This window comes from Vidua chalybeata, chromosome 6 (genome assembly GCF_026979565.1).
Source record: "Vidua chalybeata isolate OUT-0048 chromosome 6, bVidCha1 merged haplotype, whole genome shotgun sequence".
Taxonomy (NCBI): domain Eukaryota; kingdom Metazoa; phylum Chordata; class Aves; order Passeriformes; family Viduidae; genus Vidua; species Vidua chalybeata.
This window is the reverse complement of record NC_071535.1, coordinates 39,646,000-39,665,080: the sequence shown is the minus strand read 5'-3', so window position 1 is coordinate 39,665,080 and position 19,081 is coordinate 39,646,000. Positions and strand designations below refer to the sequence as shown.

The following is a 19,081-nucleotide window of genomic DNA, read 5'->3' as shown; positions in this document are numbered from 1 at the left end:
AATAGCTCACGAGTGAGCGGTGATGGACAGAACAGGCTTATTTGTGTGACAGCAATGGAGTGCAGCACAGTCATCATCCCAAGGAAAGGAAGTCATCTTTGACATACTGAGTAGCTTCAAACTTCCAGCTGTCTTAGCTCTGTGCTAAAGAAAATGCATCATTGCTAGATGAATTCAGGATGAACAATGAGCAGCTAGATGGCTGAACAGAAATCTTCAGGAGTTTCCAACTCTTAGTGAAGAATTTCAGTTTAGATTATGTGGTTTGTGTCACAGGTATATGTAAGTGAAAGCCTTATGCCAGAAGAGGAATCCTTGTCCACAAGCTGTCTTGTCTGTCCCATGTATGCATGTTACCTTTGTATCTTGAGTATCCTTAATATAGCATGGTTTGTCTTCTTGTTTTGTTTTTAGAAAAGGTTTGCTGGCTTACTGGCTGCTCTGTTAGAGGCAGAGTGTTAGTGGCAAATTGACAAACTGCAGGTTTTGATAATGAGTCTTTACCAATTTAGAATAGATTTATGACTGATTTAATGGCTTGGCTTGCAGTGGTAAAGTCCCAGGTAGATTTAAGATTATCTAAACTGGGCTTAAAACCATACTGCTCTGGGATTTTTACATTGGTTTGACTAAATTGCTTGTAATATAGCATGGAATAACTAGCTTGAGTATTGGTGAAATCCATGCAAATGAGCAAGCAGTTTGATTTCTTTGTCCTTTTCAGCAGCACACCTCAAGGAGATCTTGAATGAGCATGTGGATGAGAGGATGGGTATTTGTTGAATATCTGATGTCAGGTGTGGTATCTGGCGGGCTTTCCTTTGCAGAGCATTTTTTTTAATGCTTGCATGCTCTGTGTTCTCTCAGAACTGGATGCTCTCCCAATTAGTATAAGAACCCAGGTGACTGTCTTACATTGTTTTTACTTTAAATTAATTTGAGCTTTTCAGGACCGTGGCTTCTTTTGTTCACCCCTATCAAAACTGTCCTTTCCGGTAGTTTTCACTTCTGTCTACTGGCTGTTTTGTACTGCATCTTTCACAAAAATAACATAGTTGTTATCCACTAGATTTCAGTATTTCACATGTCAAAGTAAAACTATTTTCCTTCAAACATTATTTAAAATTCAGGCTTTCACTGAACCCATGCATATCCTCTGCTAATTTTGTCCCAAACTATACAGTTCGAAAGATATTTCAATGTAGGCATGCAATCCACAAATCTTTTAGACTCTGTTGGAAAGGGAATATTCATGTCTGCTTTTTCCAAAGCAGAGGAGTTTGTAATTCAAATCAAGCACTTAGCAGACAATGTCCAAGTCTACATACAAAAAAAAAGAAAAAACAAAACAGTAGCATCTATCTTAATATATGTAGAGATTTGCAGGATGGACACCAGGCATCTTATTATCTCTGCAAAATCTTACTAGATAGACTTTTAATAAATATTTCTGCAGAAGGCAATGAAATATTGATCTTTCAGGAAGATAGAATGTATTTTGAACATCACATCTAGGTTTTGCATTTTGTGTAGGCACAATACAGTCTAAAAGTAATTCTCTGATTTTTAGTTTTGTATTCCAAAGCAGAGCACCATCTGAAAATATTTTTTTTGCCTACTTACCTGTATTTCTTTGTTATTTGTCTTCAAAAATTTTCTGTTTTGCATTTAAAATTCTGAATTAAAAAATATTTGGATGACAGGTCAACTTAGTGATGAGTTGTATTTCTTCTTGGGTTTTTGTTGGTTGTTTCCTCTTGCATGTGATTGTTCGATGACTGCAGTGTGGAGAACAATTGAGGTTGAGTTGAAACAGTAAAAAATTCCTTGCAGGGTCCTAAGTCACATTAGAAGTGATACCCTTGAAAATATCAATATGCAAAAGCTTTTTGGGGAAGAAAAAGATATATGTATTTACTTAAGATTTATATTGAGCAGTTAAGATTTGTATCTGAGCAGTTTTGACTGCTCAGAAATCCATGATTGTATGCATTGGAGACTTACTAAGAGTTTAGTGTTTTTTTTCTGATACTTATGGACTAAAGCCACCCATGTTACACTCTGAATTATGCATTCAGTGCCAGAATTTGATCACTATCAGAGACTGGCTGTAGGTGGTACTGTCTGTATGTCACAATGTGGAAGCTGCTATGACACTGTCTGATGCAAAATTTACTTTGGAATTTCTTTGGGTTTAAAATTATTTTTTCATTTAATTCAAGACTAAGTTAAATGGGCAATTCAAGACTAAGTTAAATGGAGCAAGACTAGGACACATATTCCTGATCCTTATTTGTAAGAAAAATAATTTAGGCTGTGCTTAGGTATAGAGCTAATTGTGCATATGCTGTTATCTTCCTGAATTTGCAGGGAGCCTAAACCATTATCTCAGTAATGAGAAATTTGAAAAAATATCGGAATTGTTTGTTTTAATGCCAGCACTTTTGTGTCTACTTGCACATGACATTAACAAAACTCCCTGACTAGTGTGCTTCTCTGAGTTCTGAATTGGCTGCTGCATTCCTGATACAGCTAGAAGTTGCAACTTCCACTAACTTGTATGAAAGAACTTTCCTAGTAGCTCCTGTAAAGTAGTTTGGTATCACCACATAAATGTGAGATACACCAAGGAGAAGCAATAGGCAGCAGCATGCGGTAATAAATAATTTATGAATAATGATGCTTTTTTTATATAAATGAAGCTGCTTTTGAATTTGCAAACTGTCTTACTTGTGTACTAAAAATAAAAATAGACTGTGCCACTTCAATAGTTTTTGTAGGTTTTTTTCTGTGAAGACTTATGGATTTGGGTCTTCAATTAGACTTACTCGGCTCTTTCTGTGTCAGAATGTGAAAGGGGTGGGGTGGCTGGAGGGAGAAGAGGATGCAGCACAGAAGCGCATTTCTTCTGTTTTTAAGAAGAATGCATAGGAAAAGGTTTAGTTAGTGTTTAAACACTGGCAAAAAGGACTACAAGGATAGCAGACAAGATATGGCAGATCACCATAGTAATTAGTGTCACCCAATGAAAAAGGTCATGCTTCCTGGTTTAGGACAATACTTGAAAAGGGAGAAGGGTTTAAAAGATTTCTGTAATTCAATTTGGGCTGGAGGGGGGAGAAGGTCAAACCAAGAACTTAATATGTGGTTGTGTGTGTCCAAAAGCAATAAGGAAGACTTCACTAGTTCAGTAGTTATTGAAATGTTGGTGGTTGTGGGGATTCCCTGGGAGGAAGGAAGATTTTTGTCTTGTTTCTGAGTAGCTGGCCAGATTTTGTTGGTGAATAGTGTTAGATGTTTGTGTGTTATTAAGGTGGGTGCAAGCAAAGTGGAGTTGGAACTCATTTTAAATCAGTAACTCCTTTAGGTTTGTACGCTTTAATTCTTTTCTCTCCTTGCACAGTGTGACAGTGAATGAGGGTGTGTGTAAAGGAACTTGTCTTAGCAACGGACTCTTTCAGAGACCATGTATGGCTAAAGCAGTTCGGCTGGTTCAGCTCCTGCTCCTCCCTCTCGGGGAGCTGAGCAGAATCTCTTCTGCTGAAAGGGTTGTTCCACTTTCTGCTTTCTATATTTGTCCAGCAGAGCACACTGGCTCACCAGGCAGTGTGGCTGGCCTGGTGGGCATTTGCTGAGCAGAATTGAGAGCCAGGGCTTACAGTCTCTGTTATGTCCATCTGTCTGTCTGTCTCTGCGCCTCTGGGTACAACTGGTGTTCCAAGTGAAAGGCAATCTGTTTGTTGTTGTTGTCTTTTTTGTAAACTGCAGTTCATCCAAATTTGGGAGTCTAGGGACTGGAAATGGAGGAGTTGTCTTGCAGGGGCAATTTGTAATGGATGACAGTGGCATCAGAAAGACACAGATTTAACCTCCAAAAGAGCTGCTGTCTTCTGGGATGAGGATTTTAATCTCCCTTCCTGCTTTGGGGAGTGATTAGCCAAGGCCTGTATCCTTCCATAAAAGGTCTGTTGTCACTGTCTGCCTTGAAGATTAATGAAAGCTAGATCCTGTCCTGGAAGGTCTGAGTGCTGTGTTTGCTTGTTATGGGCAATGGGGATTAATGAGGAGCTAGACCCTGGCCTGCCTAGTTTGGAATCAGGAGTTGGTGTTCAGGGATGGAGCTTGTAGGAAATACCTTGTTAGGAAGGGCTGGAAACTTGCAGCTAAGCCTTCCGTGACTGTGTGCTTGCATAAACTTTGTATTAAGGCACTGCACACATTGGAATTACTATTCACAATTGTTTTTTTTAAATAGTAGATCAGTTGAACAAGTAGTGCAGAATGTCTGTTAGCTGCTACACTGTAGTAAACTGTTGATACAATCTTCGAGTAGCGGAAAGGTGCTCAAAATAGTGGCAGCAACTGAATACACCACTAACTGTGGCAATAATTTTTTGAGAGGGAGAAAGAGGGCAATTGTTTATAGGGTACTTTTTCTAAATTTCAAGAAATACTGTCCCCTTAAAATTTCTGCTGTCTTTTGAATATCTTTGGAAATAGGCATCAGACTTTTGTTTCTGGAATTTGAGAGAGGAAAACATTATTTCAGTTGTGAAATTGATTTTAGCTAGAGTCTGCCTTTTTTTTTTTTGAGGACCATGTTCCATAAACTCAGTTTGAATTATTTTTCTTTACTACCACTGCAGTGTTCAGTGTATTTCTTCCTGAGAGAGCTGTGTGTCTCTTGTATTTGGAAGAAGGACATTTTGGAGGCAAATTGGTGGATCTCAGTTGCCTGGCAGTGTCTGGATTGTACTGATGTCTGCAGGCAGGGACCTGTCATTGATATGTGACAGAGGGTCATCTTCTTGAACTGACTGAACTCAAGCAACTTAGTTGTGTGGCTGTTTTCTGATCATTCTTTGTTTAATGGAGACACACTGCAGTAGTTTTTTTCCCTCTTCATGTGGAAATTCTACAGAATCTGTTGCAAATATGTAGCCTGTGGGATGTTAAACTTGTTACCTGAAGTATCTTGGTATTTTGCCTAATTCTGACATCCTCTGCTAGAATTAGGTCCTCTATCTGCCTGTCTTCCCACATTTCCACTTGCTGACTCCCTAGCTGACAACCTTTCATTTATATGAGTTACCAGTTAAAAGCAATTCTTGGTACTGTTTGAGGCAGTGATTGGAGTTTTATGATTCCTCAGCTTCCAAGTGTTTTCTTGTAGCATACTCACCTTTTCCTCCAAGTAGTCGTGGAGCGGGAATATAGTTAGGCAGTTTCAAAGGCCTCTTGGAAGTACACTATTGCATGTTTAAAAGTACTGTGTGTCTGTTCTGTGAAAGATGCCATGATAAATGGATAGAACACTGAATAAATAATAAATATATGTGCACCAAAGGCATTTGAGTAGTAGAAGGGCACTGGGGAATTTCAATCATGCCATTTTGTTGGAATCTTCCTAAAGGCAATATATGAGAAAGTGACATTGTTCAGAACTAAGCCAAGCTGTCAAGACAGGAAATCTTGTTTGCCATATATGCTTTTGTGTTTAAGGGAGAATACCCAATAATCCATTGTATCTTGACTGTTACCCTGTCTGCAGAAAAGGTTTAATCAGGGTACGAGTCAAATGAAAAATTAACTTTTGTCTAATGTCCTTTGAAGGTACTGAAATTCCACAGGAAGGCATGATTTTTTATTTTCTTCTTGCCCTACTGGTTTTTTTTAACAAAAGTAAGCCCTTTTAAAAAATACTATAATTATGCAGTTAAATAATAAAGTTATGTTATGGGTGGATGTATGGGATGAATTAAGTCCAGTGTGCATTTCAAATTGATGAAACTCAAAACTAATGTTGTGAAGTATTTACAACTCCAGGAAGAGTAAATGAAAGTTGGAAAACATTTACTTGTGATTTTAAGAAGTTAAAACATATTGTTTAATCAAGAATATGGAGTGACATGTCTCTAATATCTGAAACAGTTCACTGACAAAGAATTGGAACAGTGAAGGTTATTATATGGAAGGAGATGTATATAGTTCTTACAAACATAGTGTTTTCTTAACAGAAGCAGTGGAAGCCTTGTTTATCACTTGAGGCCTTTAAAAAGGATCAATCAGTAAAGATTTAATTGTGTGAAATTCAGTACCTAAATCTGATGATCTAGTTCCATGAGTAATTTAAATGAGCATCTGCCAGTATTGCTCTGGAAGAGACTTGTGCCTCTTTTTGATGCATTTTTCCTTTTTTTTTGTGCTACCAAGAGCATCTGTGTGGTTGTGCAGTGAATTGAATCTAGGAGCATGTCTGGGTTAAAACTATTATTTTCCTGTTATTAGTAGTGGACAAGATCACACCTTGATCATTTCCTCTCTCAGGCTTGTTACACAGAGATGGGGATGGACAGCTGGTGAGGAAAGAGTTGTGCACTGTTCTTTTGGCAATAGCACCAGCTTAAACTGGATCTATAGCAGGAGTATCTCAGTCTATTCCTTTGTATTTCTTCCCCATTTCTATTGAATGTTTATGGAGAGCTCATATCCAGTCTTTTCAGTTGTATAACCTGAAAATATTAAGTGAGAATTGTTTGCTTGTGTGGCCTGCTGGGGCACATAAAATTTGGTTCTAGACAGGGAAGTCCTAAATGCTGTCTTAACATACTTCTTAATGAATGCAGTATTTGGTACACACTGTGTTTGATGCTGCTCTGCAGAAAGCCTACTGTTCATTTGGGAAGAAATTGGTGAGGTTTTCTGATGTGAGGACAGAGAAAAAATTATGTTATACATAGACTGTCACGTGTAAGGTTTTGGAAATATAAGGTGCCTCCAGGATCTAGGTACGAGGTATAGAGAATTCAGAAAGATAATTATTTTCTGTACATTCTGCATGCTCATGAAGCCAAAGCTGTATTATAGCACTTGTTTCTGCCATAAAGTTTATGCAGTCTCTTCCTGCTAGCACTGGAAAACTGCTAGCAGGTGTCATACTGTGTCTTTCAGTAAAAGTGATGGAAATGAATTGATGGATGAGTGTATAAGTGAAGAACATCTGAAAATACATGCATCAGACTTCAAGCAAGTATTGAACCTCTAGCTCTTGGCAAAGTACATTGACACTCTTGATCCTTCTCCACCTATCCAACTAAAATCTGAGATCAAGTTATGGATCCAGCCATGTACAGCAGGGAGAGTTTCTGAGGCCTTGGGAAGAGAGAGGAGCAAGCAGAGCTAGCTGACGCAGGAATCAGTGAGCATCAGGCACTGGAGATGAGCAGCCTGGAGAGGGTGTGTCAGGGTCACAAATGGACCATGAGGGTACTTGTGGAGTAAAAAGCTGCTGATACCAGTAGGAAAGGCATTCTATTAGTTGTATTCACATGTTTGTAACGAGGTATAAAAACGTCTTCAGACAGAGGAAAGTTCATCTGAAGTGTGGCATTACATTTGTCCCACAAAAAAGGTGCTTCATGGCATGTGTTCATGTATTCATGTGTTTTTAGTAGATCGTAAATGAATGCACTTTTTTTTAATAAGTTTTTCTGTATTATTTACAGTTGTATATTTCAGATACTATATAAAGATACTGAAGAGGGGAGTAAATGTTGCAAAAAGTAAATCGAAGTATATACAAATGATGTTACAAATGAGAAACCTTCAGAGATCTGGACTAGAAGCGTAGTAAGAACTGCAGTGAAATGGTTACATTTTATTAAATCTGTGTTTTAGAGCAAAAGTGGAACATTCCTAAGTTGATGTTCCCACAGCAATGCCAGCATTTGCCTCTGATGGAGAAAAAGAATTATTATGAAATATTTTTTAAAGCTTCAGCTCTATGCACCAAATAATACTTAAATCTCTTCAAGTATTAATGAAAATTATTTGCTGTTAAAAGTGATTTGAATCAGTATTCATTGGTTATAGCAGAGCAGTAACTCCAATTCTTTGCAGATGTAAACGAGTGTAATTTGTACCTGTTTACTTCTGCAAAGGATTTACCGTGTGCCAGTTACAAAATAAAGATAAAAATAATTGAGCATATTTTTACTTTTTGGTTTGCAGGCGTGGCAATGGCAAATTCTGCACGGTAGAGTTCATGGCAAGTATTTGTCTAATATAAGCCAAGCAAGACACATACAAGCTTCAGGTAAATCAGTCTTTCTTAGTTGTGCTTCTTTGAAATAAAATATAAATGTTTATGCTTCAACATTTTGCAAATGCAGAATTTCAGACCTACTCATAATTTTGTATACAGTTCAGTTCTGATCTTTCAAAATTGAGACACCTCAAAATTATTTTCCTCCTGAAGCTAGCAGTAGATGCTGGAAACAGCCATGTACACTGTGTCCTCTTTTGGCATTTTAGGTGTGGTAATACAGAATAATGATTGTATTTGAGGATCTTTGTGGGAGATCTGCAATACATCTTTATGCTGTTTGCTTTAGAATCTATTCCCTTTTGTACAATCAGAAAAAAAGGTGTGCAAGTATCTTGAATTTTTAACACACAACTATGCAAGCTGTGTCTATCTAAACATTGCACAGGGGTGGTTTCCCCATTGGGATTTTTTTATCTTGCCTTTAAAGATAGGTAAGTAGAAAGTGTTAGTGTTTGAATCTTGTGGCTGAGATGGATGAGGTTGTTAAAGTTCAGCTAAAGTTCAGTTGTTTCTAGGAGTAGGCTTAGTGGTTAAACTGAGAATATTGTTTGTGTTCACTAAAACTCCATCTTTTACCCAAAAGATGACCAAACTCTGCTGTATGTGAGAGGTCTACCTGTGGCATGTAGAGTTTCCATAAAGCAAAACATGAATGCATGCTTTCTGACCTTCATTCAAAAAGTAAATGAAATGTTGCTTTAGTTTGTACCTTCTCTATTTGCAACTCCTGGTATATTTTGCAACTCGCTTAATACCTGATCTGGAGAGAGATAGTAAGCTAAGTCTTTTGTTGGTGAGATTCTTTGGATTTTATTAACGAACATATGTTTTGTAGAATTTTTTTTTTGTGAAGTCATTTATGAGGTTTTCAGCTCAAATGCAAGAGTAACAATGTGATGATACTCCTGACTGATTAAATACATTCTGTCACTAGTTTTCAAAATACCTTTTCACAAAGAAATAAGATTATTATTTCTTTGAACATATTTGTCCATATTGTACAAATGGAAACTCTTAGGACCAAAAAGTTACTGTTCAGCCACATAGTTAATAATATAAGTTATGTCTTCTAAGCCGGAGTCGCATGTTTTCAACAGTAAATCATAGGATTGGTTTGTATTGTTAAAGTGTGTCTTTAATGCTTTCATTTTGGGTTGTAAGACTTAATGATCAGTTTTGGAGGTGTTTGGAATGTAAATGCTGACTAGACATGGAACAGACATTGCAAATATGATCAGCATCCCAAATCTTAAGTATCTTATGATGTCCTGGTTATAGTATCTTGGAAGCATAGCATTTTAAATGTTTTCTTGTCTTTTCATCTTTGTCTGCAATGGCCCCAAAATGTGAACCTGTTCTATTCTTCATTCTGTTCTTCCTGTTACATCTGAAGTTGAAAAAACTTACATTCTTATAGTAGAACATACTGTCATGAGTAATTCAACTTGCTAACTGTATAATTTGTCTGCTATCCTGTATACCTTTAGTATTTGTGCTGGCAATGCTGAGAAAAAGGGTATTTGACAGCTCTGTCTGCCAAAATAAATTGAGCTGGCACAGTGACTGAGCTGTGGCCTCACATTGAACAAGTAGCTTTTGGTGCTGAGAGGTTTGGGTGGTGTAAAGATTGCAGCAGAAGGGCACTTCTCAGATAAAACAGTACGTCTCCTTCTCTGGTACGGTTTTTATATGGCAGGAGTTTCCCCTTGCTATCTCTGTGGTGGTGTTGCCTCATTAGTAAGGGTTGCTACAAAGTGACATTTCTGTGGGTTGTGGCCTGAGCTGTGCAGTAATTGAAACTTCCTCTGGTTTGTGTAGGACTCTCGGTTCGTAACCCGTGTAGTGTACTTGCTCCACTGCGCTCTGATGCATCCTTATCTCCCTCCTGTACTTCTTCCAAAGAAATACTTCTTCCAAAGAAATAGTTCTTTCTATATTTTCACTATTAGTCACATGGGTTCCTAAAAGTATGTAAATCTGCAGACTGAACACTGATTTATGTGAGAGACTGTTGACGCCAGGATGTATCCGAGGCTGACCTATGTGGTCTGTTTGATCTGTTGGCCTCTTTAATTGCCAATGGTAACCTTGACAGTCCCATAAACATTAGTTCCTGGAAAGTGTAATGAGAAATCAGAACTGGTCTAGACAAAGTGCTGACTATGACAGTAATTTCATTGATCAGAATCCATTAAATGATCTGGTATTCTCTTGGATGGTCCCGGGTGCTGGTGAGACAGAAGTTTTACCACTTAGTAGAAAAGCAGTATTACTTTATTTATTAGATTTATTGGGCTCATGTCCATTGTCTAGTACTTAGTGGATAGAGCCACTGTTTTCATTACCAGCTGCAGTTCTATTTATATTATATTGCATATCGAAAGTTGCAAGTGTTCATCAGTGAGAGTATATTTTATCACCTTTAGATCTGGCAGGGCCATTAAATCTAAGCATTAAAACTTTGTTTTTCTACATGGAGTACTCAGGTAGTATCAGTAGTTCCTCCCAGCTTTGCAGTAGTTGAAAGTAACAACTGTACTCAGCTGCAACACCTTAGTCAGGGGACGACTTCAGGAAAATTTTTATAAAGCTATGATGAGAGATCTGAATTTACCCCATTAATTGTTTTGCTGACTGCACTAAGCACACTCATGCAGCTATGAGAACAGTTGGCTATCAGCGTCAAATCCTGGCTGCGGAGAACCTACTTTGCACAAGAGCTTACTGCCCCATCAGTTAATTACAGAAGTGACCATGCTGCACACACGGCTAGCGGCACCCAGCTGTATGTATGTATAAACCTTAGTCTGAGGGATCCAAGACCCAGTTTTTCCTGAGAAGAAACATAGTTGTCAGATTCTTTGGCCTTTGGGCCAGGTTTGTCTTATGTATAAACCTGGATTAATTATTCAGTGTTTTTTATGTTCTGCATGCAATTAAATAAACTATACTAAAAAAATTTGTGATTTAAGAGCACTCTCCCAGGCTTTCTACAGGTGGTTGTCAGATTTGCTGCTTGGTTTTTGAAGTTTTTATTGTCTTGGATTTTGCCTTTGATTCAGTGAAGTGTATTTTTTCCCAAAGGTATCCAAGAGTTACGGGTTCCTTTGGCTATGTTAGCTGCACTTTTGGTTTCTTTGAAGTTTTAAAATAAATTCACTAGAGTGTTAGTTACATGTGTGAAGTGAAGATTTTCTTTTTACCATCAAAAAGTTGTTTATATAGATATTGTTAAGCATTCATTTTATCTGAAAGCTGTTTATCAAAGAATATAACTTAGCATGTAAGCAAAAAATTTATGTTACCTGTTTTGAAGATATTAGAAGTTGGGCATAAAGAAGGTCTGTTAGCAGGAATCTAAGACCATTTTTTTGGCCGTAAACAAATATTTTGTAATTAAACTACAGAAAAGCAGAGGAATCTGGCTGAGGTGGAAGAACTGTCTTAAGGTAACGTTTGTCTCAATCACAAATTGGAGCTTCATAATCCAGAATGTTGTTCTGAAACAGAACCAAAATAAATATGTGAAGTGTTCTCTGAACAATAGTCAGTTTTGAGTAATATTCTAAGAAAGAAAAAATCATAATTTTGAAAATACACACTTCAGATAACTGCTTTATGTTTGTCAGGATTCATGGTTTGGGTTTTGTTTTCAACAAATATTATAAGAAAATTAATTTTGTTCTTGTGTTTAGGATTTTTTGTTCCTTTAGAGGCGTTAGCACTTTATTAAATAAATTGAACAAACAGGAAGAATTTAGAAGAATTGAAATTTCTCAAGAGAGCTCCCTTTAAAAAAGAGGGCATGAATACATGTGATAAATAACCAAGTATATTACATGGCAAGTTAGAAGAGGATGTGGCTCGCTTATTCTCACTTACTAAAAAAAATATAGAACAAAGGTTAAGTAGGGGCCTGCAAAGCAGTCAATTATACAGGCTCAGATAGCCTTGTATAATGCTGCTTGCTGGTGGATGCAGTTTTTAGTTTGGTAACTATAGGTAAGTAAATAGATTTGGATTTTCTGTAAAATACTGCTAGACTGACATGAGTGTAGTTCTGCAAAATAACCCAGGAGGAGGCAGAGAAGAAATTATTTGAGGGAGAAAAAAAAGTCAAGAAACCTCAAAATAAAAAATCCCAAGTTTGTTTTTAAATGCAGACTAGCTTGTTTTGAGAGTCTGTTACTGAGTTTGCAAAAAGAGAATTCTGAATCATGAAGTAGCATCCCCTAGATATGAGGTGCTAGTACAGAAAATCTGTATGGTTCCTGGCTGATGATTTGCTTAAGATGTAGAAATAACTTTTTTTCCCTTGTGTTGTTCAATTCTGTGTTCCCTAATTGAGTGCTTTTTGAGACATTTCCATTTATGCAGTCATACATTAGAGTTCCCCTCTGCAGGTTCATGGTCGTCTGTTAGTGCTACAGCTGTCAAAATAACGCCATATAGGAGTTCAGGATTGTGGCTACTGCTGTTGGTAGCTGCTTCTGTTGTGACAGCCAAAAGGCCAGATAGGTGGCATAGGTCCACTGAACATTGCTAGGAAGCTCTAAGACTTCTGTTTTCAGCCATGTTGTGTTTGCAGTCCATTTTTGTGCACCCTTTCATTTACCCTGTATATTTGAAATATGCTGCTTCAGTTTTGATGGCATTGATGGTTATTACCCTCATGATGACTTCTGTTATTAGAAATATGCTCACTTTCCCAGTCCTCAGTGCTTTATCAGGTAGAGTTCATATAATGCTTGTTACTATCTGATGCTAATTCTGGAGTCCTCAATATGTGTTTTTCCTTATCTTTTAGACTGAAGACTGGAACGGCTGGACAGAGGTGCATAGCTGCAGGTATGAACCAACTAAAGTTTGTATCCCTCAGTTGTGTAGTAGAGCTTCCTTATAAAGGTTTAGAGAGGTGTTGTTTTTACATTCAGTGATGAAAGCAGTCATTTTCCACTGCAGTGAGCAGTGCTCCCTGAACCTTAAACTCTGCAGTTTCCTGCCTTTGTACCGCCAAAGGGGGTTGGGAGTGTTAACAGTTCAGGACTGCAAGTACTGAGTCAATAGGTGTCTTTAACTCTATCTGTAATTTAATAATTTTAGAAACATAACTGCAAAGTAGAAATGCATGTCTTCATAGTAATTTCTTGACCAGAACAAATCTGTAGTATTCTGTAGTACATGAAACCCTAAAGGTGAGTTTTAGTGGAACAACTCCTTCTGGGCTGAGACAGATTTGATTATGTGCAGTAGAACGGGAACACAGTCCAGTATGAAAATGCATAGAGTCAAATGTGAGGATCTTTTGGTGCAATTTTCTTTGTGCTAGAAGTCCAGTAAGGGTGTAGTTTCATGTGGCAGCTGAGACAATGGCCCTTTCTCAGTTTCCAGCTGAGGGTTTAGTGCTGTGTCCTTTGGTTATGTTTGGTTCTCATGGTAGCTTGCATTATAGATGGAGTCAGCTTGACAACCCAGTAAAAAGCTCCTCTGTGATCTAGTTGTTTCTCTGGTTTAGGAAGTTGGAATGATTTACTGTGTGGTCAGAGGAGTACAAAAGAACATATCAGACTGTTTGTACTGTGCACTTCAAGAGTTTCAGTTCACTTCAGAGACAATTGACTTCTAACTGCTGTGTTAAGTAACACTATCAGTATCACCACAACCAAAGTTTGGTGATTTTTCTTCTTCCAGTGAATTACCTCTGCTATGGGAGAAATATTTAAGTTGTGTTTTGATCTGTACACAACCAGGGAAAATTGAGATTTTATATTGTCTTGAGGAAAGAGTTGTTTTCTGCTATGGACAGACATTTGCTACAGTTTTCATAAATACATTGGGAAGAATTTAGTTATGTCTATATCAGAAAGAAAAATAAATTTGTCTTTGAAGTTCAGGATATCCTGTCTCTCCAAATGTTACTCACCAGGGTAGAAAGATCTAAAGTTGGTTTAAGAAATCCAGGAACACCTTCATTTTCAAGTGATTTTTTAGAGAATTGGTGATTGACTTCTGTGTTTGGAAGTACCAGTTTGAGGACATTTGTCTCCAGGCATTGTATGGGTTGCAAAACACTCAACTTCTTTTCTAATGAGTGGTGTTCTGTGTTTTGCACTTCCTACTCCTTTGCTGTCCATTTGGACCATACAGAAGATTGGAAAGAGAGAATACTGATCATTGTTAGTGGCTTTTTTCTGAAGAATTTTGATCTTTTGAGACAGACTAAACTGATTAGACCTAGTTTTTCAAACTCATGGGATTCTCCAATTGCAAAACCCAGGCCTAGAATCAATATATTTGGATTACTTAAATAACAAAACAAACAGATATTTAAATAGCAAGATAATCACCAAGTTTTTGGTTGATGAAAATAAGTTGTTTTGATTTGGTGCAAGATCTGTGGTTTCTCATCTTAAGAGCAAAGTAAAATTGAATTCATCTGCCTAAATGTGAATGCAAAGGGTGTCCAAATGGAAGAGGATGGAGTCTTTTCTTGAACATCTAATAATGGTATATAAAATTGTTTGTATACCTCCCAGTATGAAATGCCTCATCATGATTAACACTGCGGAGATACATCAGAATAAAATTGATGGCATTCTGCTTCTAGTCTGGTACAGAGAATAAAAATGAGGAGGAGTCAGCTTTGCTTTGAGATAAGGAGTCAGTCCTATCTCTGTTTTGACTCTTGTCATACACACATTTACCATGCTGAAACATGTCTGTGTTCAAATAAAATTTCTGCATATGAGATATGAGCCCCTTCCAAAATGTAAGTCTTTGGCATGGAGATAAAAATGAGCATTAAAACATTGTAGATTGTGATCTTTAGAGTGTTCTCCAACCTTAAAGATTCCATGACTAGAGTCTAGATGGAGACAAGACTCTTGACATGATGCCATGACTGAGTTCAACCATTAACCTAACACTCCCAAGTCTTTCACTAAACCTGTCCCTAAGCACTACATCTACACATTTTTCAAGTACCTCCAGGTATGGAGATTTTAACACTTCTCTGGGCAGGCTGTTCAAATGCTCAACAATCCTTTCAGTGGAGAAAATCTTCCTAATATCCAATCTGAACTTTTTCTGGTGTGACTTGAGGCCATTTTTTGTCTAATCTTGTTACTTGGGATAAAAGACTGACCCCCATCTGAGTACGCCATCCTTTCAGTTAGTTGTAAAGAGAATACAATCTCCCTTCATCCTCCTTTTCTCCAGGCTGATCAACCCCAGCTCATTCAAGTTCCCCGTGTAAGACTTCTGCTCCAGACCCGTTCACCAGATCCATTGCCCTTCTCAGGATGTGCTCCAGCCCCTCAGTGTGATCCTTGTAGTGAGGGGCCAAGACACAAGCACAAGCACTTGAGGTGCGGCCTCACCATTGTCAAGTACAGGGGGACAATCACTGCCCTGGTCCTGCTGGCCACACTATTGCTGATGCAGGCCTGGATGCCATTGGCCTTCTTGGCCACCTGGGCACTGCTGGCTCATGTTCAGCTGCTGTCAACCAACCTTCCTAGGTCCTACTCTGCTGTGCAGCTTTCCAGCCCCGCTTCCCCCAGCCTGTAGCGCTGCATGGGGTTGTTGTGATCCAAGTGCAGGGCCTGGCACTGGGCCTTGTTGAGCTGCGCACAGCTGGCCTCAGTCCGTGGATCCAGCCTAGCCTGATCTCTCTGCAGAGCTTTCCTATCCTCTGGCAGATCAACACTCCCACACGGCTTGGTGTTTCCTGCACACTTGCTGAGGATGCACTCGATTCCTTACTCAGATCATTGATAAAGAGATTAAACAGGACTGGCCCCAATGTTGAGCCCTGGGGATCACCACTGGTGACCAACCATCAGCTGGATGTAACTGCAGTCACCACCACACTCTGGGCCTGGTCATCCTGTCAGCTTTTACCCAGCAAAGAGTACTCCCATTCACATCATGGAAAGTCACCTTGTCCAGGAGGATGCTGTGGGAAACTCAGTCAATGCTTTATTGAAGTTCAGGTAGACAACATCAAAAGCCTTTCCCTCATCCACTCAGCAGGTCACCTTGACATAGGAGATCAGGTTGGTCAAGCAGGACCTGCCCTTCAGAAACCCCTGCTGGCTGGGCCTGATCCTCTGCTTGTTCTATGCGTGTTGTGTAATGGCACTCAGGATGATCAGCTCCATGACCTTCCCCATCTCAGAGGTCAGGCTCACAGGCCTGTGGTTCCCCAGATCCTCCTTTCAACCCTTCATGGTAAATGGAGCATAACATTTGCTAACTTCCAGTCAACTGGGACCCTCCCACTCAACTGAGAGCCCCTGTCTAAGCTATGTTTCAACTTTCTTTCGGTAGCATGCAACAAAAAGCTTTCCTTTGGATAAAATGAAATGAGAAATAGTGACTTTTTGTAGTATAGTATTGTTTGTATCTCGTACTATTCATAAAAACAAATTGAGATTAAAGGACTCCTCAAAATGGTTTGTCCAACTGTTCTGATGGCCACAAAGGACAGTGAAACTTGAGACTTGTTGCTTTTAGTCCAAAAGCTCTCTTGAAACTCAGAAGAAGAAAAAAAAGACTATCAGAAAAAAAATTAATTGTGTCTAAGTGCTATTCTAAGACATTTCAGTAAGGAGAATAATAATTTGTAGTTTGTTCCTTTGAGTTAAGATAACATGTTACATTTCTTAAGTAAAAAAAAGTGACTCTGGCCAGTTCTTACTTTAAGGTTTTCGTTTACATGTGCACAAGATGTGTTGCTTGCCATAAACTTAAAAGTGTTTTTTTGATTCAGAGGTTCTCCTCCTGCAGGTTAATATAAATAATATAAAAATATAACAGTCTTTGTACATGGTATCGTCTTGGAATTGTATACCTGGTTCTGTTGTTCCCCCTGGGTCCAATATGCAACCACATAGCCTTCTCTGTGTAAATGTAGTTGCTTTGCCTGCTATAATGCTTTATGGCATGTTTGGCTTGAGGACAAGCAGACTGTTGAGAGCTTTCCAAGAATGACTGGATTTCCAGGTCCTTACTAGAGGAATAACTTCTGGCTCTGTTTCAGTGTCAGAAGACTGTCCTAAAACATGTAGATGAAGCCTTAAAAATCTGGCGAATATTGTAGAGATTGCAAAACCGTTTTTTCCAGTGTATCTTTTTGACTAAGTACAGAGCTGCAGATTCATGTCATACAGGAAATGGCAGGAAAATACAGGAATACCTGAAACGAGATTATTGGGTACTGTGTTTGTATTGACAAGGTAAAAAAAGTTGAAACAAAGTTTTCTGTTACATAGAATTGCTTGCAGGGTTGTTTCTTGCACAAAAAGATGGCCAGGAGTTTACTTTCAGCTATTTCCATCTTTAAAAAAAAAAAAAAAAAAAAAAACAAACTCAGAGGCAACATTTAGGAGAGAGAAAGAGGGCAAAGACACTCTTAAGTGGAATCTGTACCTTGCCTTCAGCACAAGATTGCTTGCAGGCATTACATTCTTGTTCTCTTCCAGTAAAGATTTGAGCATGGAAGTGCAAGTGTGATTTGTCCTCTGTATTTCTGTGTGTTGGGGTCTGAATTCATTCAATAAACAAAAAAAAAGGGTGCAAGGGGAAACCTCGAACCTTGCCGCTGCCTAAAATGTTTCATCCTGTCCCCTGTCCTTCCACAGGGTAGAAATGTGTGTCCTCTCTTCTTATACTAATTTCCTGCTTTGTCTCCTGTGTCATACAGCTGTCTTCATTTCCTCTTACTATTGTTGTGACCAAGCCACTTTTCCTACTTTCTCAAGAAGTTTTTTCTGCCTGCAGTGCCAGAGTGTCTACAGGTCTTCCCAATCTCTCTTAGGTACTTAAGGTTTCCATAGTTTTTTGTCTCTTGCAGAGTGCAAGCATTTTTATGTTCTAGCAATGTGATTATAAAAATTCAAAATGCTTCTCAAAATCAAACTACTGGAATGTTTGCATATGTTTTTAAAACACACAATTTAAAAGTGAATTTTTCTTTTACATACCTTACTGTACTGCTTAAGCAGTACCTGAAATAGACATTTCACATCTGTTTACAACAAAACCCAAAACAAAACAGACCAAAACCTAGAGGTAAGGATAAAAAGCTTAATTTTTTAAAATTGTTTCTGTTATTGTTGTCTTTAGTATACTAGAACATATACTAGAACTAGTATACTAGAACAAGGGGAAGAAACCTGTACATGTCTGCTTTAAAAGCAATTGCCCATCAATGCTTTTCCCTAATATCAATTATTAATTGTAAAATGTCTTGCAAAGAGGGTTAACCATGTGATGTTTACTCCTTGTCTGTGATTTGACAAAATTAATTTTTCTAGGGAGCCTGCATTATGGCTTGTTGTTATCTCTTCTACAGGTATTGGTGCTCTAAGGGATTTGCATTAATTGTTTCAGATACATTATTTGGTCTTTTAGCAGTTTGCTTATATGCTTTGTGTCTGGTCCCTTTTATACAGTGTCTTCTCAGCCATACTTCTCTGCATCACAATAAGTTTTCCTCTGTCCTGTACCTTAGTTTTAAATTCACAACTATGATTTGTGTTCACAACTCCCTCTTTGTTCCCATAGTCTGAAAAAAAACATGGAAATCTGCAAAATAAACAAAATGTATCAGGGAAAGACAGAAATGTAACATAAATTTCAGATCACTGCATTGAGAACTTTAATTACAAAATTAAAGCTAGAAGAAAATATATTCCAGTATAAGGAAAAGAAAACAATCCAGGTATCTCTTCTTATATTTATATGAAGATGAATGTAAGTATGTAATATATCATTGGGGAATGGGTATATGAAGGAGATAATTAAACACTAAAGAAAAGATGAAGTTTCTAGGAAACTGTCTTAATTTGAAGATTTTACTTACATATAGGCTTATTTTTTCCTTATTTCACTGTGCTAATGTAGTAGTCTACTGTCCTAGTGCTGCACAAGTACTCTCCTTGAAAACAGGGTGAGTACATACTGTATGCC

At 38.1% G+C, this 19,081-nt stretch overlaps 1 protein-coding gene across 18 annotated transcripts in view; it reads left to right on the top strand.

Annotated features, from left to right (window-relative positions):
• The window catches only part of CELF1 (CUGBP Elav-like family member 1), a 68,886-nt gene that overhangs the window by 3,746 nt on the left and 46,059 nt on the right, over positions 1-19,081 (top strand). For 8 of the 18 annotated variants that reach the window (XR_008431381.1, XM_053945167.1, XM_053945165.1 and 5 more), the window contains exons 1-3: positions 7,150-7,236; positions 8,011-8,095; positions 12,915-12,955. The exons of 1 other annotated variant lie outside the window; for it this stretch is intronic. The gene's annotated coding sequence lies outside the window, so the exon portion shown is untranslated. Of the gene's footprint in view, positions 1-7,148; positions 7,237-8,010; positions 8,096-12,914; positions 12,956-19,081 lie in introns of those variants that run through there. 9 more of the 18 variants (XM_053945172.1, XM_053945171.1, XM_053945170.1 and 6 more) reach the window with 4 other exon arrangements.